Source organism: Notechis scutatus, chromosome 1, assembly GCF_049901735.1.
Source record: "Notechis scutatus isolate UNSWTSFEM ecotype Mainland chromosome 1, rNotScu1.2, whole genome shotgun sequence".
Taxonomy (NCBI): Eukaryota; Metazoa; Chordata; class Lepidosauria; order Squamata; family Elapidae; genus Notechis; species Notechis scutatus.
In genome coordinates, this window is record NC_142009.1 from 267,939,723 (window position 1) to 267,962,503 (window position 22,781).

At 41.0% G+C, this 22,781-nt stretch overlaps 1 protein-coding gene across 3 annotated transcripts in view; it reads left to right on the forward strand.

The window, feature by feature from the left end:
• Positions 1 to 55: 55 nt before the first annotated feature.
• The window catches only part of LARGE2 (LARGE xylosyl- and glucuronyltransferase 2), a 44,777-nt gene continuing 22,051 nt past the window's right edge, over positions 56 to 22,781 (forward strand). Inside the window, exon 1 of one of the 3 annotated variants that reach the window (XM_026671271.2) lies at positions 56 to 261. The gene's annotated coding sequence lies outside the window, so the exon portion shown is untranslated. Of the gene's footprint in view, positions 262 to 14,936; positions 15,187 to 19,259; positions 19,278 to 22,781 lie in introns of those variants that run through there. The other 2 variants (XM_026671268.2, XM_087951290.1) reach the window with 2 other exon arrangements.

Below are 22,781 nucleotides of genomic sequence, written 5' to 3' on the forward strand. Positions count from 1 at the left end.
CACACGCCCATCGCGGCCCCGCCTCTCTCCTGGTCCGGCTCGGCGTTCTACCTCTGCGCCTGCGCAGCACCTGCTCCGAAGCTGGCGCGAGCGAAACCCTGAGTGAGACAAGCCAGAGAGAGGGGGGAATGAGCCGAGCGCGAGGAGGCTCAGACTAGCAGGCGCGCCCGCTTGCAGGAGGTGCAGGAAAGTTTTTTTTTTACAAGGGCTGGAGAGAAGGCGCGCGCCGTCGTGGCAGCAGCGCGCGCGCCACTGCCGGGTGTGAGTATTGCGCGGGAACGCGGGTCGCCACAGACTCTCCTTGCACAGCGCCGACGTGGGTGGGGGGTGTTGCCCCGACTCACCTCCGGGGTGCTTGATGCAGCTCCTTTTCTCAGGCGTTGCCTCTCTTCGGCGAGGAGGGGGTCAAAAACATTGCCAGCTTTTGCAGAGGAGATGGGTTCGGCCGAGGGCTGTTTCTTTTTTGGGGGGGCGCGGGGCGGGAATGTGCCAGGGACGCCCATTGCCCCGCTTTGGAGAGGATGCCCAGCCAGCAGGTGTCTTGTCTAATAGGGTGTCCTCTCCTAGGGGAGAGAGAGAGCATGTGGGGGAACGGCCTGACGGGGGAATGATACCAGAGGCTGGTAGGGGAAGCCTCCTGTCCCTGAGAGACCTTACCGTAAAAATAGAAGCCCGCTCTTTGCAGCACCGACTGGCACGTGGTTTGGTGGCGCCCTGTGCTAAACTGAAGTAATAATAGTTGAAGCTATAATAAGAGCGTCTGCTTGACAATGGCCCGTGCCCGTTGTCTTTTTCGCTAACTGTTACCTTTGAAAGCCTTTCCCTCTGACTGGACCGCGTGTCTTTCTTTATTTAGAAGTCCACGCGTCTCTGGGTAGAAGCAAACGCCCTGAAGTTTAAACTCTTGGAGGCTGACCTAAAAATAAATGGGTCCTGATACCGCATTGGGTTATTTTTTTAGAGACCAATTCGGAGATAGGTACTATTAGGTTTTGAACTTATTGATTTGGGGGGGGATATCTCACCCTAGCCTAGACTCTCGACTAGAGCAATATTTCCCAAACTGAGATGGTTCTCTTGGGAATGATGACCTTTTTAGTTACATTATTACAATAAATCCAACTTTCCCAAAGTTTCATTGTATTATTTTCATGGTTCATTCTTGATGTTTGGATTTTTAGGCGAGGTCTCTACAGTAAGATTAGACTAAGGGACTTGTGGTGGCAAAAAGTTTAACAGTTAACAGATAATCAGAGATGGAAGGGACCCTATAGGTCATCTAGTCCAACCTCTTGCCCAAGCAGGAGACCCTACACCATTTCTGACAAATGGCAGTCCAATCTCTTCTTGAAAGTCTAAAGTGATGGCACTCCCACAACTTCTGAGGGCATTGATTGATTGTTCTCACTGTCAGAAAGTTTCTCCTTATTTCCAGGTTGAATCTCTCCTTGTTCAGTTTCCATCCATTATTTCTTGTCTGGCCTTCAGGCACTTTAGAAAATAGCTTGACCCCTTCCTCCCTGTAGCAGCCCCTCAAATATTGGAAGACTGCTATCATGTCTCCCCTGGTCCTTCTCTTTACTAGACTAGCTATGCCAGTTCCTGTAACCGTTCTTCATATGTTTTAGTCTCCAGTCCCCTAATTATCTTGGTTGCTCTTCTCTGTACTTTATCTAGAGTCTCAACATCTTTTTTTATAGTCTGGTGACCAAAATTGGAGGCAGTATTCTAGGTGTGGTCTTACTAAAGCTTTATAGAGTGGTATTAGTATCTCACTTGATCTCGAGTACCTCACTTGATCTCAAACCCCTACCATGGAGAATAATATATAGGTAGTCTTCACTTACTGACCATTCAGAGTCTGTCAAAGTTACAATGGTATTGAATAAGGCGGCTTATGACTGATATCAAAGTTGCAGTTGATTCCCCCACAGTCACATGATCTCAATTTGGACACTTGGCATCTGACAGATTTAAGACAGTCATGCCATCCCATAATGCATGATCACCATTTGCCATGTTTACTGCCAGCTTCCAATTAGCAAAGTCAGTGAGGAAGCCTGAAGGAAGATGTAAGTCATGTTCACATGAAGTCACATTTAATGACCAATGGTGATTCACTTAATGACTGCAGAAGGAATTGACAAATTGCCATTGTAACTCAGATGCGGTCACATTACAACCAAACTGTTTAGCAATAGAGTTGCAGATCACAACTGCAGTCGGTAAGTGAGGACTACCTGTATATAAGGACCTCATTTGTTTGCAGATGAAATAAACTGTGCCTCTCATTAGAGGAATCTCTTGAACTAGAAAGCTCTTCAACACCAATGCTAGCTAGTGAACATTGTTGTTCAGGATTCTGCCTCAATATCTAGTGTGAAGTAACAATCCTAGTGGTAAAATATGCAAGTTGGAATTTATGTGTTTTACATTTTACAGATGTAGAGTTAAATTTGTAAATCTGAAAAGTATGTTTACTCAGAATCACCAAGATTCGTGAAGGATTTAAGTTAGTACAATATTAGCATATGCATTCCCCTTGCATTTCCATTTTTTCATTGTGCTCCTTGATTTTCATTACTGAAAGTTGAAGGTCATTTGCATTTTCAACTATAGGTAATCCCAAAAGATAAGCATCAACAAACCAGTTCTGTCTGGGGAAGGGAATATCATCCAGAATTATTGGTGTACATTCCAGATCTGGGTAACCCTCAAATCTATAGCCACTCAATCTTGCTAGGATTAACCCTGGGCCAATTCTTCCCCATCCAGACTCAAAGTACTAAGATATGGCATTGCTTGGTCAGCCTAGGATTGATATCTGAAGTTGGTTATCATCAACATACTGATGATACCTAACCCCGTGTTAGTAGGTGACCTTAACCAACAGCTTCACATAGATGTTGAATAGCAGTGGGAAGAGGAGAAGGACTCTGAGAAGCCACACACAGCAAGTGTGGGGCTGAGTATGTTCTTCCAAATCAGCAGCAAATGAAATTGGTGATAAAGGAAGAAAGAATAATAACTGCAATAATATGCTCACCACTGCTGAGCCAACTAGAATGATACCATTCTGGTTTGGGGTATAGAAGGCCACCAGCGTATCAAGAAGTGCAATCAGTGTTGTACTGAGGCTGAAACCCAACTGAAAAGAGTCATTGAAGTTTTCTGCCCACAGATTTCCTTCCTTCCTTCCTTCCATCCATCCAATCACCCAGAGCTACATTTCCTAAAGAATAAAAAGGCTTCTTTATTTCTGATTTATTTTTGTCTTATAATGGCACCCCCGTTCTCTATTTCTTCACCCAACAGACTGTTGGGATAAGAAATGGCTGCTTTTGCAAGAAATCAGTGTAAAGAACTGTCTGTTAAATTTAACCACACCTTCTATATTTCCCAGCCATCTGGGAACAATGGGATTTTCAGTACCCAATTTCAAGAGGATACCATTTATGGAAGACTGCAATTTCACTTATTTAATAAACATCCATCCTGGATTTATCAGCAATTATATTCTCAGGTAGCATTTTTTATCCACCTCTTTGATGGCAACTTAGAAAGTTAAGCCAAAATATGATTTGGCAATAGATTTAAATAGTAGGATCTGGCTTGATTTGCTTTTGGTTTTCAACTAACTGGGAAATAACTCAGTGGGGCCTGCAGTACAGAACAGGGAAACAAAGGAGGGGTGTCTTATTAGTAGTCTGATGTTTTTTATGAAGATTGTTTATAGAATGTCAAAAATGAGGACGGTCAAATTGCTATGCATATCCCTGAAGTATATCTCGTACTTCTGTTGGCCATGTGCCCCACAAGTACTGGTTACAGAAGCTTTCAATCATTTCAGAAATTATGTAATCAATGGTAATGCACAAGAGTTGACAATTCCAAGCCCAAGATGACTCTGCAGTTACAGGTGAAGGTTCTTTCCATTAATGCAACTTGTTCTGTTGTCAGCAACTCTGTAACACAGCTGCAATTCATCTTGCTGAATAGGACTGCCGTGGGCAATTTACTAGAAAGCTGGGCCTGAGGGCTACATTCTTTTTGTTAATATCTGTGAAGTTGCAGCTAATGTGATAGTAAACATCTACCCTTGTCTGTTTATAATGGGCTGATGCTGATAATTCAGAAAAAAAGATTTATGTGAAATATTAAAACTTTACCTTGGAGAGAGTGTAGAAGTAGATACCATGGTGAATTCTTCCTCCCAACCTCTTATTTGTGTGGGGGTGTAGGATGGGCTCGTAATGATGAATTAGCGACTGCTGCAGGGTGTATGGGCTTAATCTTACTAACACATGACATTAGACATGGAGAAACCTAAAGGTCTGTTTCAAAGAACTGACAACTAAAAAGAAAGGTCAAACATACCTTTCCCATCCAAATGCCAGTCATCTATGCCAGTAGTTTAAAGTAAAAACGGCCTAAATGAATGATGAAAGAAAAGCTTGTATTTGTACTCTTCCCACTCCCACCCCTGCCATCCACTGGCCATGCATGGATCCCTTAGATTCCCTGATTCTCCCCCATCCCTGAGTGATTTCTGGCACTGCTTCGCCGGTAATCAACCAAACTGGTCCCCATAATGCATAAGCCCAATTGGGGATCCCAAAATGGAGGATATTGTTCAGGTTGGTCTCCTAGTTCTATTGTTAGGCTACAAGCACTTAATTAACAACCATTCATTCAATGACTGTTCAAAGTTACAGCCTTGCTAAATGGTTGCTGGACCTGGTTCCCACAGATCAAAATCTGGCCACCTGGGGGGACTTCAACTCCCATTCACCTATCTCCCCATCTCCCATCTCTGCCCTTTTGGTTGCTCTGCACTCTATTGCCTCTGCAGACCTTGTAGGGACCTTCCACCATTCATACCTGCCCCCCCCCTGTTCTTTCACTGCTTAATTTATATTCTTGACCCAAAAAGGAGCAGTAGAGATTAGTTTCCTTCTGTTCCTTTTAAGATCCAAAATGCCAAATTATTCTGAAAAAGCATGTGAATTATAGATAAGTTTTGCTGTTCTGGCAGTTTTCAGGCAAATGGAGCAATTATTTGGCATTCCATAAGCCAATAGCTATTTATTTCAATTTGACAGATTGCATGTCGTCTTTTTAATTCCTGCAGCTAAACTGAGATGGGATCCTTAAGTCAGTTGCAAGGTTTAATCCATATACCAGCCAAACTACAGTATAAATGATTCAGAGGATTTGTGAAACAAATAATTTTGCATGGTGATTCTGAAGGTTTTTGGAAATTATGGAATCGCATAATGATAGCTGGAATAATTGTTGAGTTTATTAACAAAAACATTGATAAACTTTCTTAAATTTTATGAATCCTTCTTGAACAAAAATTAGAAGCTTCTACAGATGAATGGATAAAATTATTCTGAGACTAAGCACTAGACTTCTGAATTACACAAGGAGATTTAAGAATTTTTTACTACATACTTTAAATATCTTACTTCACTTATATTTTCACTTGTGTTAAAGAACAAAATATTTCTGAAAGCTCTTTTCTATACTGATAAATCTGACAAAAATATGAATTACAAATTTAAGTATTTTGCAGGTTTTCAATACAGCTTTTGAGTTATGGTTAGATGGTTTAAGCGATATAGCAAAATCAGTTGTCTTTGTTTGCCTGCTGCTATTACAGGAATGCTAGCCTGCTCCTGTAAGTGTTGAATAACACTCAGAATGGGAAATATACTCTTATTTTCAGTTACTTCCCTACTAACTTTTTCAGAAGCAATTCATTGCAATACCAAGAGCTGACTGGTTTCCCCATTGTATACAATTTACTGGACTACTTGAAAGTTGTTATCCCTCCTGTATGGTAATGAATAAAAATGCAGGCCAATTAAATTGTGTGAGCTCTTTAGAAACACATTCAATATGCACATCCCTACTACCAGTAGCTGGGGATTAGAGGACACTATGCAGCAAAATAACAGGGCATTAGGTTGTGAAAATGTATTTCAGAAAGTAAGTTGGATGGAAATATTGGAAAGGAGCTTTTCTAAGAAAGCTCCTTCTCTGCCTGATAGGCTATTGGTATATTCCGCATTTCTCTGTAGGAAGATTGTGATCCTTATCTGAAGTAAAGATGGGCATCCTTGACTTTGTAGTACCTGTTTCTTTAATTATTATTAAAGCTTTGAATTTCACTAATCAAAGCTAGTTGCAATGAAATGACTTCATCCCCAAAGTAACACATTTGGGGGAGATGTAAAATGTAAAAAATCTAGCAGAGTTGGATCTGGTCATAAACAGTGAGTGAGACAACTCCAAAAAATTTGGGGGTGGGAATTTGGCAACATTGGGGAAGAGGAGCCTCTAATTCCAAACCTTCTTATATGTGTGCTTACTTGCCTAGCTATTGTAAAGGGCACAAAAGCCTTTCGGCTGCAAATTCCAGTAGCCAGATGTTATCAGTTGTTGACTTCTTGGTTGCCTCCCCTGGGATAAAAGAATTAGGAGCTCAGTTCTGATCTGGGGAGGATTTGGTATTTCCCAGATTTTTGAATGGGAAATTGTGGTTCTGCAGTTTTTCATTCTGCTGTGAGTGAATAATGCTTTCTCTCTCAGCCCTTCTTTTAAAATTGTGGTTGCCTGTTTTTTCTTAGGTGCCTCTTTACCTCTCATTAGTGCAGGACCTGGCATGTTTGCTGCAGGCATCCTGCCCCCCTCCCCACCTTTCTTCTTTCTGTGAGCCTTGATGGGGATTTGTCAAGACCTTTCCTTTCCCCCCCCCCCCCTGTCTATTGAACTCTGAAACAAAAGGAATGGCAGGAAGAAAAGTGCCTAAGAGGAAGATTGATCCAGGAGAGAAAAAGTTGTTGAAGACATTTTGATCCCTTTATTATTGCAGAATTGAAGGAAAAAGAGAGAGGTTAAAACCAGGGGCAATTTCTTCTTTAGATGCTGGGTTCCTTTAGTGACATGGTTTTAGCTTAGGTTGTAATGTTCTAGTAAGTCTCTGAAAATTGCTGAAGAAAGCTCTTGGTGCTGGCCTTCAAACCGAATTACTATCTTGAGGCACAAGATTATCCCGTTTATTCAGTTAGAATTGTTATTGACTGGAGCAAGAAACGCAGAATACAATTATTGTTGTTTATCCCCTGACGGTAAACACACTAAAGCCCAAGGTTCCCTAATGTATTTTGAATTGCCACTAATTTTAGTATTTCATTAGAGTATGGTCTGAGGTTGCTGCCAGCACTAGAAATATCCTTCTCTCTTATCAGCAAATAACAGGTAAGTGCAGAATTCTGTTGATTTTTTTTTGTTCATTGTATGAAATCCTCACCAACAAGATCACCGGCAAAATCATAATTAGATAAGGGATTGAGCAGTTGCTTTCTGTGCCGCAGTCTTTCAATCTGGAAGTCTCACTTGGAGTGCCCCCAAAATGCCAAAGGATTGCCAGAATTTAGCATGGTGGTTCAGCTTTTGCTTATACCAGAAACGTCTGCAGAGGGGAACTCATGCTGATCTCAGTGAGATTCAAGGAAAACATCCTCCTCATTATATTTTGCATGGGAGAGGGAAGACACTGAAAAGTGTGACACTGACATTAAAAAGTGTGATATTGGAGCAGCCGTACAAAGGAAATACTCCATTGGGAAGTATGGTAAAATATATATAAGGATATAGTTAAAAACATGACCTTTTCTCCAATATGTTTCAATGCCTCATTTACAGGCATAAACTTTCTTAATCATTATATTGCATTTTTTTGTCTGTTTGACCCCAGAGGCTCACAACAATTTTGTACATATGTTTCTACATACATGTGTGGTTGGGAGGGTGGGCTATGAGGATAGTGCCATGTTTTAGATACGAGGAACCTAATTCCATAAAAGACTGTTTTTTAATTTTCAAATTTGTTGTAAACATACATACATACCGTACATTCATACATGCATACCTGCATACATACATAGATGGGTACAAAGAGAGAGGGAAAGACTTACAAATGCATATATCGGAAACATCTGATATTCTTGGTAAGGAAAGAAATGGAGAACAAGTTGGGCAGTGCAAATTGTTTCAGTTACCTATCTTCATAGAGATTTCTCTATTTTTAGCGTGTTGCTTCTCTTTAGACCAAAGAGGAGTCTTGTGAATTGCTAGGATACTACAGGACCAGAAATAACTCTTCCCAGTGAGGATCTGTGGTGTGTGGGTGGCATTTGCTACATGGTGCATTTGTGCCATTACACATGGAAAGAAACACCAACTGTGCCTGCTATCTGTCTTTGCCCGGGTATCAGGTTATCAGCACAATCTCTTCACAGCTTGGAACACTGCATTCCAAGGTGACATCTCTGTATTATTGCTTAAGGAGTGAACAGCCCCAGGTTTGGGCTATTTAAACAATTGTCCTGGTGCCTTTCAGATCACTTCCCCCAAACAAAATCCCCGCCCTTAGCAGCATTTTGGAATGTCGCTGCTGTATGTTTGTGTAATTGGAGCCTAGGATCCTTTTTTTTTCTTCTTTTTTTTAAAGTGGGCTATTTAAGGTCATCTTCCTAAAGAGTATAAGGTTTGTTTGTTTTTCCCTGAAGGCAGAAAGAATGATTGAGGGGTAAAGGAACTAGACATAGTGGAAGACACAAACTTATATATGTGCAGGAGAGATCCTGAAAGAGAGTGACATCAACAGGGCCTCAACAATATCAGATAGCTTTACAAAAGCCCTGGTCTCCCTTCTTGCCAGTTTACCCATTAACCCAGAATAATGGGGAAAGCCATGCCTGCCAAGTGTGCCCATGCAGATCAATGACTTGCATAGAGGCCTGACTAAAACCCGTCATCTTCATGGGAACAATGTATGCATGATGCAGAGGAATACTAGGTCTTGAGCAGAGCTAAAAGTTAGATGGTACAGCTACATACCTCTCCTTTGATTTGATTATTTTATGTAGAACCACTATTGCAAATGAAGGTAGATTTATGTCTCACGTAATGACTTACAGTGATTTGCTTAACAACTGCAGTGGAAATGGCATCCTACACGATCCTGTGACATTTCATTTTACAACTGTGGCTTTTAGTGACAGAGTTGCCAGTCCTGATTGTTGGTTAGTAAATGAGGACTACCTCTAGAGATTATTTATTTAGGCTTTATGGATTTTATGTCTGAGTTTACGTTACATGTTCTCAGCAAATTTATGTTTGTCTATGCCTCTCTCCCATTGAAAACGTTTAGTTTGCATTTAAAATATAATTTGCATGAGGTGGCTGGGTCCTCAGAGTGGAAATGAAGGAGGTCTCAGGACCTGGCCACCAAATAAAGGGAGCCATTGCTGTGTTCAGTCTGGGTGAGAATAAAGGAACTGCCAAGTCATTGCACAAGGGGGCTAATGCCACTCTGGATTTTTGTCCTGCTTTGTCATCTCTCTGAATAACTGCTTTTTTACTTAATAAAAAGTGGAACAGCTAAATGCTGTATTCTCTATGGGTTTTATTAGTTTAATCCTTCAAGTTAAGCTAGACACCGAGACACTTTCTGAATATGTCCATGTAATTTTTGGCAATGATAAGGAAATGCACTGCCTCTCTATTCCTCCCTCCCTCCCACTCTCTCCCTCCCTCATGTTTTTTTTTTCAGTTTTCTGATTTAACATACAGCTCTGAGATTTCCTCTTGGTCTCCCATGTGAAACAATGTTTTAGGCAAATAAAAATTCCCTTAGGCTCAAATATAGAAAAAAAAGAAATAATTAGCAAAGAAAGTTGGACTGATGGATAATGTCCTTCCGTTGTTTTTATGACATAGGTACCAACTGTAAAAATAATTATGTCCTGTAACTAACAATGGATTTAGTTTCATTTGGGGTCGTGCAATGACATAAATTGAGCCCTGTCATTTGCATCATAAGTAACTTGATGAATTTTAGCTCCACATTCACAGATAAAACATAAGTGTGGTTCTTTCTCTGCAGAGAGGATGAAGAGGTCATTGTAGCAAGAAAAGATCTAGCTTTCTTATTCTAGTACCATCCAAACATGGTGAACTACAATTCCCATGACTTGGTCTGAAACCTCTGTGGATCACTAAGTTGAGGAAGGTTTCCATAGATGATCCCATATCATAGGGCCGAAGACTTGAAAGGAAGAATCTTGTAGATCATTATCATTTAAACTCTCCTGTAAAGGAAATCCAGAGCTAAAATATCTCTAACCAACAGCTATTCATATGCTACCTGAAAACTTCTAGTTCCTCAATGAAAATACATTTTATGTTAAGGCAACAGAGGACAACTGCTTGGTGTTATCTAATGTGACAAATAAAAAGTAAAGTCTCCCTAAAGACAAGTAAGTTTTCCGGCATTGTCCTCCTCTGGATTTTTTAAAAACTTCCCTGTCTATTTCCAGATGGTTTCCCCCTCCCCCTCCCCCAAAAAATTAATCCTGGTATTAACCACATATGAGCCTGCTTTTATTCCAAGGTCAGTTGAATTTGGTTAGGTGGTGTTGGTTGTTGAGTTTTACTGGCTTGATTTGACAAAGAATTTGGGTTAATCAAAATGTTTTAAGGAAGTGAATGCTTCAAACAGTACTGTTCTGGGTATGTGAACAGAGCAGAATGCAACATAATAGATAAGGACAAACAGAAGATACAATTTTTAAAAAGTGACAGAAAGTCATGTATTTTCTTTGGCCAGCTATTGTCAGAAGAATATATAAAGTACACGATATAAGAGGACATTAGCTTTAGGGAGGCAAGATAGAAGGAATTGATTCACATCCTTCTCATGGTAAACTGGTTAACAAAGAATAGGAAACCTTAATCAAATTGCTACCAATCTTTGTCCAGAGCAAGCAAGGAAATGCTGAGGAACATTGCTCAAAGCCTGGAAAAATGAAGGGAAAGATTAAGTCTTCTTGTAAGGGAGGAGAAGGATTCTTTTCTTATGTCCAATTATGTCCAAATTAAAAATACAGGGTTGGAGAAACATAGGCCTCCTTTATCTGGGCTGTTCACTTCCTACCTCCAGGTCTAGATCATACAGTTTTTCTGTTTTATCTGAAGCATCAGGAAATGAAAAGTCCTGAAGAAAAAAAGATAGTATAAATAGTCCTTACTTAGCAACTGCCTCATGACCGCAGTTACAACAATGATGAAAAAGTAACTGGCCTTCACAGGTCTGTAAAGCAAAGAAAAACTGAAGTAAGATCATAAGCACACACCTCTGACTTATTTATTTATTTAGCATATGACATAAAGTACATGGTTAATAGTAGTAAAAATATATATGGTGTGATAGAAATATATAGTCAATTTTGTAAGGTATGAGGAAATCAAGTTCTATGTAAGTTATAGATTACAATTCAAAATATGTGGGTTCATGCAAATGGAATAAATGTTCTATATATTAATATTTGGGACGTATTTGTTGGTTGGAAAACAACTGCTTTTCCTCCTGTATAAGCTCTCCAGTGGCAAACAGTCACTATATGATCTAATGAGGAGCACCATAGTCACATTCAGAGAGGGATACTCTGCCCCATTTAAACAGAAACAGATAACATGCAAGGCACTTAATCCCATTCAGGGTTTTCCATCACTGGCGGACAGCATCGTAATCCACTAATTTCTGGGGGGTATGTGGGGGTGTCAGACATATTTTTTCTGGAATATGGACATAAAAATATTTCAGTGTGGTATTATAGAATTGTATGCAGAATAGAGCTAAATGTCTTCAATATAGAATAAAACTGATAATGAAAGAAAAAGTTCTATTGTGTGATATTGTGTGATGTTGTGTGATGTCTTTTTAGTCCTCTATCTGCACTCCCCCCCACCCAATAGAAGATCTAAATAATAGGTAGGTGGGGAATTGGCCTGTAATGATACTCTGTTTTTGGTAGCTGAAATATTTCAATAGGGTTGGGCCAGTTGTTTGGAACAAATGGGGAGATGCTTTCCATCCTTTCTTCTATGAACAAACCTCAGCCTGTTGTATTTTACCATTGGTGTGACAGCATTGTTTACTGCACAGCAGTTGGGCTTGTAGCTTCTCCGGCCTCCTATTGCTTTTTATGTTCCAAAGATGATCCCAAGCCTCTGTTTCTTTCTAAAGTAGAATTTTATCTCCTTAATATTAATAAATGCAAGAATAAAAAATGAAAATGAGCAATAATAGTCAAGCAATACCAAATATCATAAAACAAGAGTACAAAGAAATTGTGCCTTCTTGATCAATAACCGACAAACCACAAAAAGTTTGGAGAAACAGATTAGACAGTTAAGGGACATAAAAGGTTGGCCTTGGTCAGGAGTTTCAGGTGAGAAGAGAAATGACTAGCTCACAAGGTAGCATTTCAAATTAAAACAAAAAGGGACACTGAAGAGCTGTGATTTTTCAGATTTAGGAAATTGGTATTACAATGTGACACTGTAAACCTCTTAGAGAGGACTGTAAAGAAAGCACTGTAAAATGGTATATAAGTCTAAGTGCTATTGCTATATTGACAACAAAAATTAATGTAACATCAAGTTGGTAAAAAGGCATAACTCTCTCCCTCTCCTTCGCTCTCCCTTCCTGTGGTTTTAGCTGAGAGTGATTAAGCAACTAATGGAGACTGTAGTAGATTTCTTAATGAAATCACTGGTCAAATATAAGACGGCTATCTGGAAAAAGTAAATTGCACATATTGTGGTACTTAGGAATAGAAAGATGTCAACATTTCAGTGTTTTCATGTACTTCAAATGCTATTACTAAAAAAAAACTTTGTTAGATTAAATGCAAATTATGGTTGAACAAAGTGATTGGCAAGGTAGAACTATCTCTCAGGTGGAAAAGTTATTAGCTCAAGATGTGGTCAATATGTGGGGACGTGATAGAGGAGAATAACATTATGCAGAAGTGAAAACATGAGTCAGGCCTCTCTTACTCAGTTAAGTGTGTATGTGTTGTTAACTTTAAGTGAACTTTTACTTTTGGCAACTATAAAGACAGTTGTATGGTTTGCTACATGTGGAATTTGTTTGTTACAAAACTGAGTTGAGGAAGATTCCAGATAGATAAAACAATGCATAGTTCACATACACATTCAGTTTTGAAGATGTTATGGCCAGTAATGCGAGGCAATTTTAAAAGGGAGATTGAATACATCCATGGAGAACAACATCACAAGCCATGAACTATGAACTCCAGAAACAGCAGGACACTGGATAGCAACTATTGAGAAGCCAGTGTGAAATTCTTATTACAGTACTGGTGGGAATCCATCGGTGGACTACTAAAGACCCTCTGATACTGCAAGGCTAATACAGTTTTCAACTCCTTTCAGGTTCCCACGTTTAATCAAAAACAACAGTTGTACCCAAAGCTTCGTTTGGGCTTTCTTAAAATAGATACCCTGCTCCAGAAAAAGACTTTCTTAAAGCAATAACTGTAGAAAAGACTGGCACAGTTTTGCTGGGAAGCCACCCCACCCTTTATAGCCGTTAGAGAGAAGGAAGTACAAGAGGGAATTAGCTGTCATTCCCAAAGGATCTCTCCTAATTTTGCAGTGGGGAAAAAATGTGGCTTCAGGGCAGATTTTCTGCCTACCAAATGCGTGCATATGCACAAGCCCTGGCGGGGATGGAAGAATAAAGCAGGCTGGCCTGAACTTGCCCAAGCAGGAAAGGTGCTCACATTGACTTGCTTCTCTAGCACACTTCCAAAACGTTGCCTGTCTCTTTGGGAATCCCTGGGAGCCTCTCTCTTCAGGGGCCTTGAGGAGGGACGCAGCTGCAGGTACAAGCAGCCTCTGCATAACTGGCATTCCAGCAGGCTGCTAGGCCTCTTGCTAAGTCCTCTTTCAACCTAGCCCCTCCTGATTAGGGGGCCACTTCTGCCTCTTGCTTTCCTCCCTTTCTCCAGACTTTAATCTCAATCTCACAGAACTCCATGGGGTTTACAAAGGAATAAACATGCAGGGAATTGTATCCACTTTTACCATCACGCCCTGGAGGGGAAAGTACACATGCATTCCGAAGTGGTGAGAAGAAACTGATAATCCCGAGCGTGTGCCCTTGAAGCTTTCAAAAGCCCTCCGGTGGAAGGAGCTGTGGGGTGGAAAGCTACACGGGGGTGGGCTCCCGGGTTTAGGAGGAGCCGCGCCAGGACCCCAAGGAAGGCTAAACCAAATTAATTAATGGTTACAGGAACTGGGCTTGGCTAGTCTAAGTCTAGTAAAGAGAAGGACCCGGGGAGACATGATAGCAGTCCTCCAATATTTGAGGGGCTGCCACAGAGAGGAAGGGGCCAAGCTATTTTCTAAACCACCTGTAGGCCAGACAAGGAATAATGGATGGAAACTGAACAAGGAGAGATTTAACCTGGAAATAAGGAGAAACTTTCTGACAGTGAGAACAATCAACCAATGGAACAGCTTGCCCTCTGAAGTTGTGGAAGCATCATCACTTGAGACCTTCAAGAAGAAATTGGACTGCCATTTGTCAGAAATGGTGTAGGGTCTCCCCTACAAGGTCCCTTCCAACTCTGATTATCTGTTATCTAAGGGCGAACCTGTCGGCTTCTGGGACTACGTAACCCCCTTCTTTCCAGGGCCGCGTTGGCCTTCTGAAGGTTGGGTTGGTGGCCAGCACCAGTGGCGGATTAAGGCTCACTGGTGCCCTAAGCACTGACAAATCTTGGTGCCCCCCTCCACTGTACATACAAGATTTTTTTTACAAATCTTTATTGGGTTTTTTTTCTTTCTTTCTCAGCTTTGTGGTGGCCCCCTTGGGCCTGGTGCCCTAAGCACGGGCTTAGTCTGCTTAATGGTTAATACACCATTGCCCAGCACTCTTCCTCGCCTTTGGGAAAGGGCATCCGGCGCTCCGAGGAGAAAGCTCGTTTCGTGGGAAGGAAAGGCACGGAGTCAAGGTAGATGTGGGAGGGAACGTGGTATACAAAGGGGGCGGGACAGACGGAGGTCTTTTGCCCCGGCCGATTAGCAAAGGACTCGGCGTCCTTTGAGCCGATAGAAAGCGAGGGTAACGTCGTCTTTCTTCGCCTTTCTTTGTCCTCCTTCCGGAGATCCCGGCGCTAGCAAAGATCCCAAAGATCGGGAGAAGAGATTCAGACCAGGGAGCAGCTCCTGCTGCGCTGTCGGCTGCGCGCAAAGTTCAGAGGAGGCACGCAAGGCCGCCCGGACCGCGGCTAGCAGCAGGTGTGAAGAAGAGGGCTTTTTTGGGGGGGAGGGGGGAGAAGAAGGAGGGGGAGGTCCAGGAAAGGTCCTGTGAATTGGCGGCTCCTGTCCGTTCCCGCCCCCCCCCCCCCCCACCTCCGCGCTTAGGCGGTTGCAGGCTGGTTGCTCGCAGTTGCTTTGCGCGATTCCGGGAGCGCATGGTTCCCTCGTCCCTATCTGGGGAGGCCAGATTTAGCAGAGCTATTCTCGAATGGTTTCTTTGCCAGTCCGCTGAAGCCGCGGTCGAGATTTCGATGGGTCCCCAAGGCGAAATAAACTTTCTTGCCTTTGTTTTTGCTGAAAAAAAATAAGCTCTCGGAACGCGTGACAAATACCTTGCCTCTGTCTGAACGGCTACGTGTATTAGCCCGTGAAGGACACGTAGAGACCTAGTTCTGGGGACGACCGACTGGCGACTTTTCAGCCTTGCGGGGAGGGGAGCCAATGGCTCTCTTAAACTAAGATCGGGCATCTGGAGCCGCACTAAAATAGAGGGAGACCTGCCGGCTGGCCTAGGGCCATCTTTGGTTGAGGACCTAAACATACGGCCACCGAAACACAAAAACAAGACCCCCCCCCCAATTCCTGCATTATTCATTTATTAGAGATATGGCCTATTTTTCCTTCCAAAAAGCAGGATTTGGGTAGCTAAAGATAGGCATCAGGTTCTTTTTTTTTTTTTAAATCAAATTGTTAAATTTATATGGTATATTATAAAATTCAGCTCAAAATAACAAGAAACAAAAGTAAGTAGGACCCTAAAAACACATTATATTTTTTAAAATATGTTTTTTTTTAAATAAAATGCTTATTAAAATCATTTTTCTAAAAGAAAGTGGAGGCTAAATGCGTTTCCCAAGGGAGGGCGTTTCTTAATTCTGGAACCATGCAGGAGGGGGAAGGTAAACTTTTCTTCAGTTAAGCTCCTCTCTTGTTCCTTTCATGGAAACATCTGGGTAGCCTTTATTTTTGCAACAGTATATAACTGGTTTGCATTGTCTTCTTTATGCTGTCCTTCCCCTCCCCCCCCCAAACTCCCCAAACTAATCTACATCTCTGGGATTTCCTGACAGCCATCCATCCAAGCACTAACTAGATTTGATCCTACTTAGCCCCAAGCTCAGGAGGTGGTCGGTCAGGTGGCCCCTGAAAGTGAAAGCTGGATTTCTAAAACATGTAGCCTCCTTTACCCTGCGCTATCCAGGAGGGTTCCCTTGAAAAGTCTCTCTGATAAGCCCTGTGAATGTTTTGGGTTTTATCAAGAAAACACATCTGGCAACAAGCAGAATTTTCTTTCAACGTGGGAGATAATGGGAATGGGACCTGTAGCATAATGCTTTGTTGACAGCCCCACTCCTGTTTGTTCTAGATTATTTCCAGTTCATTAGAAAATCCATTTAAAAGGAGGCGACTGAATTAGCTTGCTTTCCTCTTTCCTTTCTCCTTTTCCCTTTTAAAGCAGGCTTTCACAATCTGCCCTTTAGACAGACACCCACTGCAAAGGTTGAGATTTTATTGCCCAACACCTTTTAGAAGGCTGCTGGAAATAAGGTGGATTTTTGTCCACTATTGTCTGTACTGATAAGCACGACTTTCCCAGTGTTATCTATAAGCTTACTGTGATCCATTTAAAAACAGGAAGAGTCTGGTAGCACTTTGTCATATTAAACAAATTCGATTGAAAAGACATAAGGTAAAAGATGTGAAAATATGGCTCTGCAGCCTAGCTTGGGGAACACAGAAAGAGCAGGCAGCTCTGGGGCGGATTAACACCCTGAAAGCCCTCCCTTTGCCTTTTAATTCATTTTTTTAACATTGTTTTAATCATCCTTACCTCTTTTTAAATTTTAACTTTACTATATGTGTGAATATTTTAATGGACCACCTGTCCAGAGTCCCTCTGTGAGGCAGATGAGCAATTCCAAAATGTGGATAGATGAGGGATAGATGGATGGACAGATGGACAGACAGGCAGGCAGACACCAGTAGAAGAAAGCAAGCTTTCACAGGCTGTAGCTTAATTCATCAGATGACGTTTGGCTATCATGTTGTGTAACACAGGCAAGATCAGGAAAACAATGCTTCAAATAGTTATATGGCAAGGGAAAAATCAGTAGCTGAAAAGGTTGGATGGGGAGTGGAAGTAGCTTGTCTCAGCTGTTTTGTGTGTCAGAAACTGCTATTCTGAAATAAGTGAAGAAAATACATTTGTGACTTGATCTAAATCCAAGGCAGTGCTACAGAAAAGCTATTTGTTGCTTTCCATATGTTTGGCTTATATGAGTATCCTGTAAACTTTGCAAGCCAGTTTAATCGACGTGTTACATTTGTTATATTTGCTGTGGGATGGGCTTCCCTACTTGATTGAGCAGCCGCTCTGCAATGTTCCTTATCAAAGAATCATTATAAAGACTTGGAAAGAAAACAGCCTCATTTTAAAATACGTTATACTAGCAAATTCCTCCATAAATAGAGTGGAAAGAACTTGAAGAACTTTTTTAAAAATAGTCAATGTGGGAGAAAGCAATGGTTGCAGATTTTATTTATTCCCAGTGGAAAGTAGTTTCCAGGGCCATTGGCCATGTTTTTTCTTTACTTTTCCCCTCCTCTGCTACAGATTCATGGAAAGATCTTTGCAATAAGAGGCCCAAGTACTCAGAATGGAAGAGAGGTCAATAGTCCCACCTTTCTCATAGAGGCTGCTGCATGGCCTCCAGCTGTTATGCAGAACACAGGCAGGATTCCCAGTTTTCTAGCAGTTGTTCAGAATTTACATGAGAGCTAATTCATCGGTGGTTTTCTATTCAGATTTTCCTGTTTTTGTTAACTTTCCCCTCCTTTTTATGGGAAAACTGACCCACTACAGTGAAAACAGAGCAGACCTTCTGGTGTAGGTGCCGTTCAAATGTTCCCAATTTTTCAAGTCCTTAGCAATGACTAAGTAAGTTGAAATCCTACTTCAGGGAGGATCCAGGTCAGAAAAAGCTGGTATGGAAAATCCCTTGCTCTCCTTTTGGAAAGTTTTCATTTTGAGTGCCATGTTCAATGGATACACATCTCCTTTTGGGATGGGGAGAAGCTTCTGAAGGAGGTTATTGCATTAATTTTTGCTCTTCTTTCTTGTTCAAGGCATATCTAGATGGTAGTAATCAAAGCTAAGGGCATTCATTAAGTAGTATCTGATACTGTCTTTATCTTGGTCATTATGGTAAGATAAAAATATTAGTCCATAGCAATAGCAATACCACTTAGACTTATCTACTGCTTCACAGTGCTTATACAGCCCTCTCTAAGCAGTTTACAGAGTCAGCATATTTCCCTCAACAATCTGAGTTCTCATTTTACCGAGGTCGGAAGGATGGAAGGTTGAGTCAACCTTGAGCCTGGTGAGATTCAATCCTAATGGCTGATTTATGTCAAAATTCTGGCTAGTAATCTGGTTTAAGTCCAAATTCTGCCTAGTAACCTGGTTTATGTTCAAATTCTGGCTTAGTCCTTGTTTATTTTTGTGTTTTGCCCAAGCCACAGTGGCTCAAGACAAAAGCAACACAACAGGCATTGATTCTCAAGCTTTTTCTCTAACTTCTGATTACTAGGGGTAGAAAAGTTTGAAAACAAAACAAGATAAAGTTCTAATGTCCTGTTTATCTGTAGGACTAATCTGGCTAGTTAAAAGCAAATCATAGTTTGATAGGTGAACACATCAGCATTTCACAAAAAAGTACAATAGGCAATTCTTTTTGAGAGAGAGAGATTTGGTCTTAACTTCATGAGCCCTGGAGAAGCTTCTAAGGAACAATGGAGTTTTCCTGAATAACAACAGTTTTGATCCTTGCAGAGAAGAAAAAGTAGCCTTTTCTTATTTCCATAGGGTGATAATTGAGATTTTAAGATGCTTGGTATTCAAAAGGGAAGGGCCTTCATCCCTCTGCAGATAAAGAAGCGGGGAGAATGAATGAACTGCTCAAAGAAGAAGGACTCTAGAAATCTATGGAACCCAGGAGTCTAAGGGAATTGTCGCTTATGGGAGATGATCTCCTTTCCAATATGCTTTTCTTGCTTTTGATCTTCAGGTAACTTCCGGAGCTGCAGTGACATGCCCCATGCATCAAAAATGTAGATTTAATTCTTCTTTAAAAAAAATACAGGGTTCTTACAGTTGTCTCTCCAGAGATTTAAGGCAATTTAGGTATATCCTTTAATTATTAGTTTCTTCTCCTTTTCCCCTTAGAGCATTGCAGAGGCTTTCTCAGTTCCTTTGTGCGGGATATATCGGTGCCAATAAAATACAAAATGGAATCCCAAGAGATCACCTGAGTTTCTTAGCAAATGGCACTATATAAATAAGAAGGAAGGGACACCGAAGCCTTCGCATTGTAGCAAGCAGGAAAATTAAGGAACCGACATTCATAATATGCTTTCCACTTGGTTTAGCTAGTGACACATTAGTCTGCATGGAGCTTTGATCTAGCTGAAAATTACCTTTGGTCACTAAGAATCCAATAAATTACTACAAGCTGAAGGCGTAAGGATTTGTTCTATGAAACAGTGGGGCATTAAACTAGAAATAGTACACAAGAAATTCCTGCTTTTTTAACACTAGTTTAGTTGTGAGGGAAAGAAATCAGATGTAACCAACTGAAAATATGGGAAACATTCGTTCCAAATCATAATAAAACACAGGTCTTAGACTGTATGTACTCTAAATGAATTTCTATGTTAACAGTTGGGGATTTTGGGACCGTTCCCTACATTTCTACTTCATGGATGATTTGGAAAAGTATGGTTACTTATTTAAAGCTTTAATTTTCTCTTCATCTGGGAAGTGAAAAGAGTGATAGACAGGCCAGTGGTAAAAATAATTTAAAAAAAGCAGATAATCCCTGCTTTTAAGTAAGCAGCAGGAAGCCACAGTGCACAAGATGAAAATGGATTCAGAAGGAGGAAGAAAAACAACCCCACTTCTTGAAGTATGGTAAGATACAAGTATTTCGTGCCTGCCTGGATACTCAGAGATTACTGGTTTCTTTCTTTTTCAGCAGAAATCATGATGCAGCTCATGTGTGTTTTAAAATAGAAAAGTGGGGTTAATGTATAAACCATCATTAGTTACTTAGCCAAAACAGATATTAAGTATTAAGTATATTAACTATTGTAGCATTATTTATGTATTTTAGTTCTATTTCACCTTTCTTCCAAGAGCAGCACTCAGGGAAGTTTCCATTGTTATCCCACGACAATAATTGTGTGAAGTAAGCTGAGTTGAGAGTTAACTGTACCTCCTTGGCTCCTAAGCACTGCATTGATCATTTGTGACTAGGCATAAGTTTTGCGACTCTCAGTAGTTTATTTATTTGATTTTTCTCACATATGGGACTGTAGGTGGCTTATAATACAATAAAGAAATATATAGAAAATATAGAATATAAAAAAATAAAGCCAGGCATCACCAAATAACTATCAAGACAACCAGGAGGTGGGCTCTGTCACACAGCCAGGACCTCAGGCTGAAGCGCAAAATCAAGTTTTCAAGACCTTATGGAAGGCCAGCAGGGACAGGGGTGAACCTGATCTTCAAAGGGATGATGTTCAAAAGAGTTAAGTGTCACAGCAGAAAATATATTTCTTCTGGGTCCTGCCAGCCGACATTCCTTATCCAACAGCACCTGAACCATGTCCTTCCCACTGTATTGAATAGGATGGGGGAAAAGTAACTGCAGAAAGACGGTCCCAAAAGTAACTGACTTCCAAGCCATGAAGGGATTTAAATGGGACAACCACACCTTGAAATTGCTTTGTTTAGTACTGTGATGGAATGTGGAAAAGAGGTGGGTGCATTCCAGAAGAGTAAGAGGCAACTCGGTGCAGATATATTGTGTGTGAGAAAAAGAGGGTGAAGACAGACCCTCCCTAATATTTCACAGAGTATATTGTAGATGCAGGTAATGGAGTCCTCAATCTGGCAAGATGTTGTCTGTAGCTGTGAAACAATAAAGAACTCAGCTTGGGCGAATTTCTATGCGTCATTCTTGCTTTTGGGCCTGACATCTACCTCTAGAGCAGCTTGGGAAACTATGGCCCCTTTAAGACCTCTGATTTTCCACTCCCAGAATTCCTGAACCAGCATGGCTGGCTCAGGAATTCTGGGAGTGGAAGTCCACAGGTTGTAATGGACAATAGCTTCCCACTAGATGGGCTCACTCTTACTTCATCCTTAAAACGCTCTCAGGTAGTTTGGACTAAAAGAAAGTGGCTCATCCAAAGCCATCTAGTGAGCTCAGGTATTGGAGCACCTGGTCCCAAGGGGACCTTTTAAATGACTATCACACCTCTGGGATATCAGCAATCCACCTTTCAACCGGTTATAATGGTGGCCAATCTATCAAGAAACAATTTTTTAAAAAGTTTTTAAAAACCCTAACAACAAAAGAAAAACAGCCTCAATGTGTAACCAGAGATAAAAAATGGATGTGATCTAAAAATGAAATTCCTTTGTCACTTTCTTAACTTCCCCATTTTGGGAGGATCTTTTTATTAGCATCAGGAGCCTTAATCCTACACCATCCTCTAGCACAGGGGTGTCCAACCTTGGTAACGTTAAGCCTGGAGGACTTCAACTCCCAGAATTCCCCAGCCAGCAAAGCTGGCTGGGGAATTCTGGGAGTTGAAGTCCTCCAGGCTTAACGTTACCAAGGTTGGACACCCCTGCTCTAGCATATCCCCTTCCAATCCAGCTGCAGGCAGGCAGGCAGGCAAGTTTCAGCCACACAGGCTTCAAGCAGATGCAAAAATTTTCCTCTGCATATCTTGGGGAGATGGTGGTGTGGGGAGGGCTGGCAGTAGGTTGCTGGATTGAAAGCAGCCCTCCAACTTGAAAACAGGCTGAGATTTAAATAGATTTTGAGATTTCGGTTCTTTGTGTAGATCATCAGTATAGCAATGTGAGTTACAAGCACCTTAAGCAGCTTCATCAGAAACGCAACACTTTCTGCCTCGTACAAAACAATCGTGTTCACTTTCCCTAATGTTGTTCATCATAGCCAGATTTCATTCTCTGTGCCCAAAGTCACCCATGTGAAAGCTTCCATGCTCCGATTCTTTAACCATCATGGGGGCTTGTTCACTTTTGTATGAACTGTCCAGACCAAATGCACACAGTATAAAGAGGCAAAGCGCAATCACAGCATAAATATAACTTATTCTTAAATCCAGCTTGTTGAAATACACAAAATGCATCAAAATGTTACAGCCCTTTTTTTGGACATCAACACAATAGCTAATACAATGATAAACAACAAAGCATGTTCAGTCTTTTCATCCAAGTTTGGATTTTTAATGATTTGTTTTTTAAAAAAAATGTAAACATGGAAATACTTTTGATCTGAACCTAAATGCGACTTCAATATCCTGATTTTACGAAGGTGTAGATTTACTTTTATGTAACTATCTTTTTTGGAGGCAGCTACCAATTCTGGTTTTAAAGGATGAGGATAATGCCTGCAGATACAAAGCCATAGGAAGCAGCATTAACTTTTTTTTCCCTTTCAAATTGGCAACAGTAGATGATGACTTGGCTT